Consider the following 10,483-nt stretch of genomic DNA (forward strand, 5'->3'; position numbering starts at 1 on the left):
GGAATGTTGTCTTTACATCCATCTGATGTATCTTCCATACCATCTGCGCTAACAGTGATAAAATAGATTTGATTGATGAGTACATTATTACAGGAGAAAAATTCTCATCATAATCAATTCCCTCCACCTAAGAGAACCCTTTGGCCACAAATATGGCCTTGTGTTTCTCCACACTCCCATCTTCTGCTTTCTTTACCTTGTAAAGCCATCTCAACCTCACCACTGTCTTGTCTGCTAGTCTTGGGACCACCTCCCAAACATTGTTTCTAATAATGGAGTAATACTCCTCAACCATGGCATCAACCCACACTGGTTGCTACGCTGCCTCCTTGAATGAGGATGGATCAATCTCTACACTCTCACTCATCAGATCCATGTAGCCAGTGTACCACTTTGGTGACCTCCTCTGACTGCGCTGTGACATGGGTGCTCCCACATTATCTCTAGCATCATGCATAACCTATCAAACTCTCTTGTGTGATTTATCCCATCTTTGGAAGTCTCTGCATAAGTGGGTGTTTCCACTCTATGCTCCTCTGCATGTGGTTGCTCCACATCATCTTGAGGTTCCTCCTTTGGAGCTAAAATCTCCTCAACTTCATGTAATTGAAACTCCCTCTCAAGGGAACATCTCATGGCCTTCTCTTAATCAAACTTCACATCTTTACGAACCATTGTCATCCTGTTGGATGGAACATACACCTGATAATTGTGAGGTGTATCAGTGTACCCCCAAAAATATGCCCAACCTAGTTGTTGGCTCTAGCTTTTTCCATGCATCATTGGTAACATGATAGTAGACTGATGAACCAAATATTTTGAAGTGTGCCACACCTGGTTTCTTACCTAAAAAGGCTTCTTCTAGTGTACTCATCCCAAAAATTCGATGAGGGCTTCTATTATGAAAATAAACAACTGTGTTGCATGCTTCAATCCATAAGTGCAACGATACACCCTGATCATGTAACATCACCCATGCCGCTCCCACAATACTTTTGTTCTTCCTTTCAGCCACCCCATTCTGCTGTGGGTTATTAGGTGCTATCAACTTTTGTCGGATGCCTTCTGAAGAAAAAAATTCCTTGAATTCATTTCACACATATTCTCCACTGTTATCGCTTCTGAGAGCTTTAAATTTATTGCTAGTATCTTTCTTGACAAGTGCTTTAAATTCAGAAAGCTTAGCAAACATATGATCTTTCTTCTGCATGAAGAAAATCCAACACTTACAAGAAAAATCATCAACAAATATTACATAATACCTGCGCTTGGTCGTGGATGTTGTCGAGAATGGTCAACAAATATCTTAGTTAACTCGATCAAGTATCGCTTGCGCTCGAATGTCTTTTTCATGAAAGTAAGCTTTGGTGTACTTCCCCAATGTACACCCTTTTCATGTGTCTCTCTACTCTAGTGTACCTTTGGGAATTCCTGTAGAAATTTTCTGCATGATCTTCAAAGATCTGTAGTGCAAGTGACCAAATATTCTATGCCACAACTCACCGATGTCTCGGCTCTACACCTTCTCTGCTTTAGTGATCAAAGTAGTGCACTACTCTACCTCCAATTTGTAGGGGTTCTTCACTCAAACCCCGATCTGCTTCCCCTATCTTGGTGCTATGCAATGAAGGAAATCCTTTCTCTTACTAAATATCACGCCGTATCCTTGATCCTCCAACATAACAACATAAACCAAGTTCTTATTCAAACCTAGAACATACATGACATCTATCAATGTGAGGGGAGAACGAGACTCCCTTTGTAAAGTAACAGTACCGATGTTAGTCACGTTATACCTCCCATCATCTATCCAGGTACCAAACACTACCCATCACCGATGACACCATTAAAGCGATGAGGGTGAAATCGAGTTTGAATTGTGAAGGAAGGGCTTCACCTGCCACTCCTCCTAAGGGATTCTTACTGGCCTTCTTGTGCGGAAACTTTGTGTCATAGTGTCCCAACTTGTGACAGTGAAAACATTTAATTTTCGACATTTCCTTCTTCTTTCGGACCTGACTGGAATCTAATTTGGAATGGGATGACTCCCCCTTCCCTTTCTTTGCCTTTCCAGCTAAGGCATAATTATCCTCATCATCATGCTTTGATGAGCACCCATCTCTAGTGTTCCACCGAATCTCTTAATGGGATGACTCCTCCTTCCCTTTCTTTGCCTTTCCAGCTAAGGCATAATTATCCTCATCATCATGCTTTGATGAGCACCCATCTCTAGTGTTCCACCGAATCTCTTCCTGTACCAAGTCAGACCATAATTTCTCCCACTTTGTTAGCTTCTCCCTCCCATTAACTAAGTCCGGGTATTTGCACCAACTCTTGGGATGTCCTAGAAGTGCTAGGTTCACTAGATCATCTTTTGCAACATTAACCCTAACACTTCCAAGCTTGTCCTGACATTGGGTGAAATTGGTTAAGTACTTTAGAATTGAGTCACGCTTCTCCATCTTGATCTTTCTGAGTTTGTCCTTTAGTGCCATCTTCTTATGAACATTGTTGTTTTGAAATAGGTCTGTCAATTTCGTCCACATTACAAATGGAGTTTCCTTATCGTGGAGATTTGAGACAATATGATCTCAAACTCCTTCTAGGATAATCATTCTCACCTTTGCCACGCATTTTCTCCATTCAAACAGATCTTTAGCATCAGATGTTTGAGGCTTCAAGATATCATGATCTGCGAATTCCTTCAACATGTTGTATTCCAACACTACCTCCATCCTATCCTTCCAATCTATGTAATTCGAGATGCCCTCAAGGGCATACTCAAGTCTCAAATTGTAGAACGACATCTTGCTGACTCTGAGGTATGAACTACAAATTTGAGTTCACCTGCACAACAAACTCGTATTCTCCTCTTCTGTAGTGATTCCAGCTTTGATACCATGTAGAATTTTCTTGTAGATTCAAACTGTAGATTGTGATATGCTAAAAAAATTGACTTGAATCTACTCTACTCATCAGCGAAAACAAAAATTGATTGATGAAATCATGAAGTAGAAAAGGAAGAATTTCAATCACACATAACACAACAATTTTCTTGGGAAATCCACAACTAAAATCCCCTACAATCTATATATTTCATTGACTAGAATATCTAAGAAGAAAATACAATGCTTGTTCAACCCAAACAATCTTTGCACAAGGACAATCTATCTCATTTCTTCACAAGCCAGCTTAAGCTAATAGTTAGCCAAATCTGCTGCCTTCCAAGCTCCTATTTCCTTACCTAGTTTCCTAGGGAATTAGCCCATATTTAATTGGGAATTTCCTCACTCATAATTTTCTAGTCCATCCATAGGCCTTCCTCTGACTGCATGCACCATCGGTTTTATTTAGATGATTTTACAACTGATAGTACACTATCCCTGAACTCTAATCTCCACGGGTTCTTCCTCTGAACTGATATGCATGAGTTATTTTTTATTGAAGTAGCAGTTATCTTTTTGATCACTGCATGTGAGTTAAAACCAATTTAATTCACTTGACCTCTCACTAGTTCCTCCAACAGTTAGAACTAGTTTAACTGAATTTAACTTAGTTAAAATGAATTAAATAATTATAAGAGCTCAACTTGGGCCCCTAAAATTTAGGGATCATGCTACATGACTCCAGATATACTTCCAACTCGAATTTACTGAGCCAAATAAGTCAACTTAACTTAGTTAGCTACAAGTTGCTATGAGAATAGAATTACAATTTAATTCAAGGAAAAATTAAATTAGGATTTTCTTGTTGATATTTTTAACATTGAGGTCAGGTAGTTCTTGGCTGGACCGGGAGTCCTGAGGCTTATGAACTTAACTTTTGTCTTACAACTACTCTGGAATAAAGTGGCTCGGGGGGAGACTTGGATGTGATTTCCTGTGTCATTAGATGGGTGGTAAAGCCTTCAACGGTCGGATTTTTTGGCTGCATGAACTAAGCAGATAATTTGACACCAAAACAAAAAACCCCAACAACTTCTTGTTGAAAGTAAGGGGGACTGTAAGTTAGGAATAGGGTTATACACGGGCTAGACCTGTTAGAAAAGAGAGGGTTGTCCCCAGGAAAAGAACTTTTTGTCAAGCTTCGAAGCGTAGACTGATCCTAGAGGACCGAAGCTTCATTTAGAAACCTTAAAATGAAGGACCAAATGTTGTTCTTAGTGAAAGATGGGACTAGAAAATGTACATGTATGGGACTTAACTAACTAGAGAGCTGGGTAGATGATTAAGGGAAACAGTTTAGCCTAGAAGGCCCGACCAATTCCGACAGCTGATAGACAGTCCTGGTCCAGGAGTCTTTCCCAAAATAAATCGGTTAAGAAAATAAAATAAAACCCTTTGCACTAAAAAAATATGGATAAACAAATATTGCTAATTCATCTATTATATCATCGAATTAAATACACAATAACTTTTGAAAAAGAAAACAAAGAATAATCTAGATGAAGAAAAGAAATCATGCTCCAATTCTAAATAAACATGTTCCATAAACACAATACTGGAAGGAGCATTTGTATTTTAAACAATTACATATTGTGTTATATAGAGGGAAGGCCCAATTCTAAGGAGAAATACATCCTATCGTAAAACAAATGTCCATAGAAAATCAATTACGATTCTTACAAAAGAAAGATTTTAACATTTACAAGAAACCTAGAAAACGAGTAATGCCTCACGACAATTTCTCACAAAGGTACAACATGAAAATACAAACCTAACAGAAAGAGCTTGTATGAGATGAGTGGCTAGATCAAAGAACCTTGCATAAAAAGGAAAGAAAATCTTTAGAGGAACCTGAGGAAGTTGTGAGTTCAACCATAGCCTCCTTAACCCTAGACAATATTGAGAATGTGAAAAAGACCAGGATCCTAGAGACTAACTTTCCATGGCATGAACATGGTTGTTTATGGTCCTTTGCCACTAGATAAAATGAAATATTGTGACATAATTTGATAAAGGTAGGGTGTGACCTATGTAGGTCACTTAGATCACCTGCACCACTTGTCTAAGAGGAGGAAAGAAACTCATAGGATTAGTGGTAGCAAAGTCGCGATAAAAAAGAAAACTATTATAGAATTATTCAACACTCCTGTAGTCATGATGCTTTTATATGGTCTTAGGTAGACCTTTCCCGTTCATACTTGATCATATATTAAAAAACAAATTTTTAAATTCCATACGTGACTCCACTTTTATACAAGCGCATGTACACATGGGTACCATAATACTGAACCCACGTACATAATTTAAAATATGAAAAAAAAATTCTGATTTCTCGGGTGAGGTTTATGGGTTTCACCAAAAGCCCACATATAGGAGCCTGTGTCCTACCTAAATCAACTGATTTCTGGTGGTATTTATACATATCATGGAAAGGAATAATTCAGAGAAGGAGAGAGGATATCGACAATATATTCCTTTTGTCCCTAGATCAAGTCTGATTTCCCTTGTGCCTCCGGCACTTCCAGTCATTTGAAACCCTTGTTTCCTTGCAGATATGTTCATATGCCATTATATGACATCCTTTTTCACATGTTGAGGTGATCTTGGAGGCTTGGGCTGAATGGACTCGGAGGAAGGTTCATTGATGTCATGGACAGATCAAGTTGTATTCTTCCACTCCTATTTTCTACTGTCAATAAAAGATGTTTTGTTTTGTTCCTGAAATGTTTTGATCTCATGTTTCTATAATTGATGTCTAACACAATATGATTTATATATCCATACTTGGTGATATAACATGTCTAATATGCACATTCTTTGAAATATTTGCTATGTATATGCTCATTTGGCTTGTGTTGGAGGTCTGAATGTATTGGAGGAAGCAAAGGGTTTGGAGCATATCGGATCTACATCAGATGTAGGACCTTTGGGTATTCTTCCTAAACCCACTTTACTAGTTTTCATAGTGTGCTTGCTTGAATGAGTGATTCTTGTTGATAGTTTTCTTTCGCTCTGTTAAGGTTGTCAGCCCTTACCTCGGGGAGTTTTCTCCTGCTAATAGATTTGGTGACAATGCTAGGGAATACAGTCTTGTATTTCCTAGAAGGGTTTTTTTATTATTAAACTTGGCTCTTTGTCTTGTTTCTTGATTTTTCCAGTCCTATCGATTGTGTTGCAGTCTAGGCAGTTAGTCTGATCTTTCAGATCAAGCCTATACTTTTTGTTTTTCCTTATTTTTCTACCTATATGTGTTTTTCTTTGTACACAGTTGCATACAAACGCAGCTAATTCCAAAGGAACTCGTGTACACGCATGTTTCTTTAGCCAAAGTAGCGTATACACGTGACTTTCCTGATACACAGTCACGTTAATTGGAAAAGTTTGATTTTTTAAAATCTTTTCTTCCAATTCTAGGAAGTAGCATGTTTTTAATGCTTTATAAGAATCATTTACTATTTGGAATGATCTGATTTCTTGCTGGTGTCGGTTTCTTGGTCTCCTTTTGCAAAAATAAGTTGTCAACCTAAGGTTTACTATTTGGCGAAGTTTTTTTCTTTTGAGTTTGGATTTCAGACCTTTTGACAAAGTGTCTGATTATTCCATACATCTGGAATAGAGAGTTGTTTTCCAACTTGTTTTAAGGTCCAATATTTTCATTGCTTTACTTGCATTCTTGAAGTTGCCTCTTTTTTCTTCTTTTTGATGGTTTGAGAAAGATTTGCAACTTTGGTTCAATGAAATATTTTGGGTTTCCTTAGATCTTTTGTTTGCTAAATGTTTTGTGTGTCTTTTTTATCAGAACTTTCAAGTGTTTTGTCCCTTTTGTTGGCCTTATCATTTCAATGATTGTTTGTAACCAATGAGCTTTGGTGCTTTTTTCACTTGACCTTGATTTTAAAGTCAATGGTTGTTTTTGTTCTTGAATCTTTTATTAAAAATCATTTAAATTAAAGAAAAAAACAAAAAATATTTGTTTTTGTCTTCCTTTTCTTTGTTTTGGTCTTTTATTTGCCAACAAGTGTGTGAATCATGTTTTGAAGTTGAAATTTTCTTTGCTTGAGAGTCATTTTTCTTAGATGTTTGGTTCTCTTTGTTTGGGAAAATTTTTGACTTCAAGATAATACATTTGTTGTTTCTAAAAAGCATTCCTTATAATCTTGCACTTAGGAATTCTAATGTGCATTACGTGGTTTTTCATTCTAGGAATTCCTTTTAGTCTCTTTAGATAGATGATGAATGTGTGAGCGTGTTTTGATCTAGGTTGATGTTGGTGGCCACCCACCTATCCCATCTGGACCCCCACAATCGTCTTTTTCAGTTTTTCAGTTTCCGTAATAGTATCACAATTTACTATTTTTAGTAGTTTTTTTCGGGTCCTGAACTTCCGGAGCCATTTTGAGTCCCTAAACGACGTTTTTTTGGGAAATCTAGGAGCAACATGGGTCCATGGACCGATGTTAATCTTCCCAAAATTATAGTTCTCGAATAGATCTTTCTAATGAGCTATTGTACATGTCAAATGGAGATCAGGTGCCAAAGTTATGACCCTGGGAAATTGATGTACCAATTTACCCAAACGGGGCCCACAATTTGGCGTTTCATCTTCTAGGGTTAGGTTTTGGGATGTGAAGGGTTTTCCATTGTTTCTCAACAATAAATAGGCCTTTGAGCCTCATTGTAACACAGTTCAGAGGCATGTAGCCGTGACATCTCTTCTCAAAGATAAGCTACCATCACCCTAGTTGGTTTATTTCCATTTCTGTTTGTAAGCATATTTCAGTATTTTCCATTAATGAAATGAAGTATTATTTATACTACATCTCTGTGTTTATGGTTATCTCTGTAATTTGTTGCATTCCTATTTAAATCCAGATCAGTGGTATCAGAGGGGTCTGTTTTTTCTCTGTTTTTCTTTGCATGTCCCCAATGAGGTCGGGATATAAGGAGCTAGGGCTCGATCTGGTTGAACCTTTGCAAGATCAGCCTCGCAAATCCCGACGAACTCCCATGGTGGATGAAAAGGAAGATGAGGGGGCAAGAGATCCTATCAAAATCTTGCTCGAAGAAGCCCTCGAGCGATAAAGGAACGTGATGATGGATAGGTTTGTGCAGATCCTTCAGCAGCTACCCAGAGGCGACGCATTGGCTTCCAACAACTACTCTGGAAACGCCACACCGTTTAAGGTACAAGTTAATTTTTAAATCCCCATCTTCGAGGGTCAAATAGACACAGATGCCGTAGATAAATGGTTGAATCTGCTAGATGGGTATTTTTCTGTTCATGAATTTTCGAGTTGGGAAAAGATTGTTTTCGCTCTTCTCAAAGTAGCCGCCCATGTTAAGGACTGGTGGGAAACCGACTGCGAGCAGAAGAATGAAAGTACGAGCTCACTATTTTCAGCCGCACCCACTTGGGATTCATTCCGAGATGCCATCAAGGAGCAGTACTACCCTATCAAAAGCTATGAGGACAAATACATCAAATGGACCACACTGCGGCAGGGAAGGGACCAAGATGTGCCGGAGTTCACAAACATTTTTCATACCCTTCACACACAGTTGGGTATCAAGGACTCTGAGCTGCATTTGGTACTCAAATACCATGGATGCCTACACAGATATATCCAAGAAGAGATGGAGTTCCTGAACATCTCCTCACTCGGCACAACGTACTGATATGCTGTCAAAATCAAGCAAAAGTTCAGACAGAAGAAGCGAGACTTTGGATCTTCAAATCCGAAGACCAAAGGGGTGACCCAAGACAACCCGTCGAAGCCACAAGAAAAGAACAACACCACGAAGTCGAAGAAGGATATAGGAAAGTGGTGTGAGTTCCATAAGAGTCCTACTCATAACACAAGTGAGTGTTGGACCAAGTAGTCGCTGGTGGCCGAGTTGAGGCTTCAGAATCAGATGCATGTTCCAACCCTCAGCCAGAACCTGACAAGGGGAATGGCAAAGGGAAGCAGATCATTAATGCAGAACCCAGCATCACCGTTGCCACCGCCAAGATCCAGAAGAATGAGCCCAAAGATCCAGAGGAGGGGGAACGTCTTTTCCACTCACAGGTGTGGGTGAAAGGTTTGCCACTACAATTCATTGTCGACAGTGGAAGCCAAAAGAACCTCATTTCGGCAGAGGTCATGAAGCAGTTGGGCCTACCGACTACACCACACTCGCAACCGTACAGTATTGGGTGGCTTCATGAAGGACGAGATCTCAAACTTCACCAATAGTGTCGCCTTCCCTACAGCATCAGGCCTTTCACAGATGAGGTATTGTGTACTATTAGGCCAACCATACTTGTGGAGACGACATGTTGTGTATGAGTCAAGGCCTCGTGCTGTCATTATTTCTTTGAATAATTCATTATACAGGATACCAGAGGTAGCCCCACCTACCATCACCTCTTTGATCACTGCTAAGAAAGGCAGAAAGCTCATCTCATAAACTAGGAAATTTATTTTCTATCTGGTTTGCTCCCAAAGTAAGGGGAAGATCGTCACCACATCCATGACCCCCACAAAGGGTTCCTCCACGCAGCAACAACAACAAAGGAATATGGTCATGACAAAACATAGGAACAACTTCTCCTCACCCATAGGGGTACCACACAAGCTTCAGGTGGGCAACAAAGTCTGGTTGCAGCTGTAGAAAGAACGCCTTACAAGATCCCATCAGAATCTCTGACCACGCCGACATGGTCCTTACAACATTACCAAGGTCGTGGGAAACAATGCTTTAGAGCACAACATTCCTCCATTCCTTCGCTTGCACCGAGTGTTCAATGTGGACCATCATCAACCAAGCTTCCCACCATTACTAGACACATCAGAGATTGCAGAACAGCTCATCAGGAACCAAGTTCAGCAGATGGAGGAACTCAACGCAATGGGGATGATTGCTTCCTAAGGGGGGAGGAATGATCCAGGTGGATGTTGGTGGCCACCCACCTATCCCATCTGGACCCCCACAACTGTCTCTTTTAGTTTTTCAGTTTCCGTAATAGTAGCACAATTTACTATTTTTAGCAGTTTTTTCGGGTCCTGAACTTCTCGAGCCGTTTTGAGGCCCTAAACGACGTTTTTTGGGAAATCTTGGAGCAACAGGGGTCCATGGAAAGATGTTGCTCTTCCCAAAATTATAGTTCTTAGATAGATCTTTCTAATGAGCTATTGTACGCGTCAAATGGAGATCGGGTGCCAAAGTTACGACCCCGGGAAATTGATGTACCAATTTACCCAAACAGGGCCCACAATTTGGCGTTTCATCTTCTAGGGTTAGGTTTTGGAATGTGAAGGGTTTTCCATTGTTTCTAAAAAATAAATAGGCCTTCGACCCTCACTGTAACACAGTTCAGAGGCATGTAGCCACGACATCTCTTCTCAGAGATAAGCTACCATCGTCCTAGCTGGTTTATTTCCATTTCTATTTGTAAGCATATTTCAATATTTTCCATTAATGAAATGAAGTATTATTTCAACTACATCTATGTGTTTATGGTTATCTCTGTAATTTGTTGCGTTCCTGTTTAAATC

The sequence above is a fragment of the Pinus tabuliformis genome, chromosome 6 (genome assembly GCF_031772625.1).
Source record: "Pinus tabuliformis cultivar Carrire ecotype Pingquan chromosome 6, CPIR1, whole genome shotgun sequence".
NCBI classification, from domain to species: Eukaryota; Viridiplantae; Streptophyta; class Pinopsida; order Pinales; family Pinaceae; genus Pinus; species Pinus tabuliformis.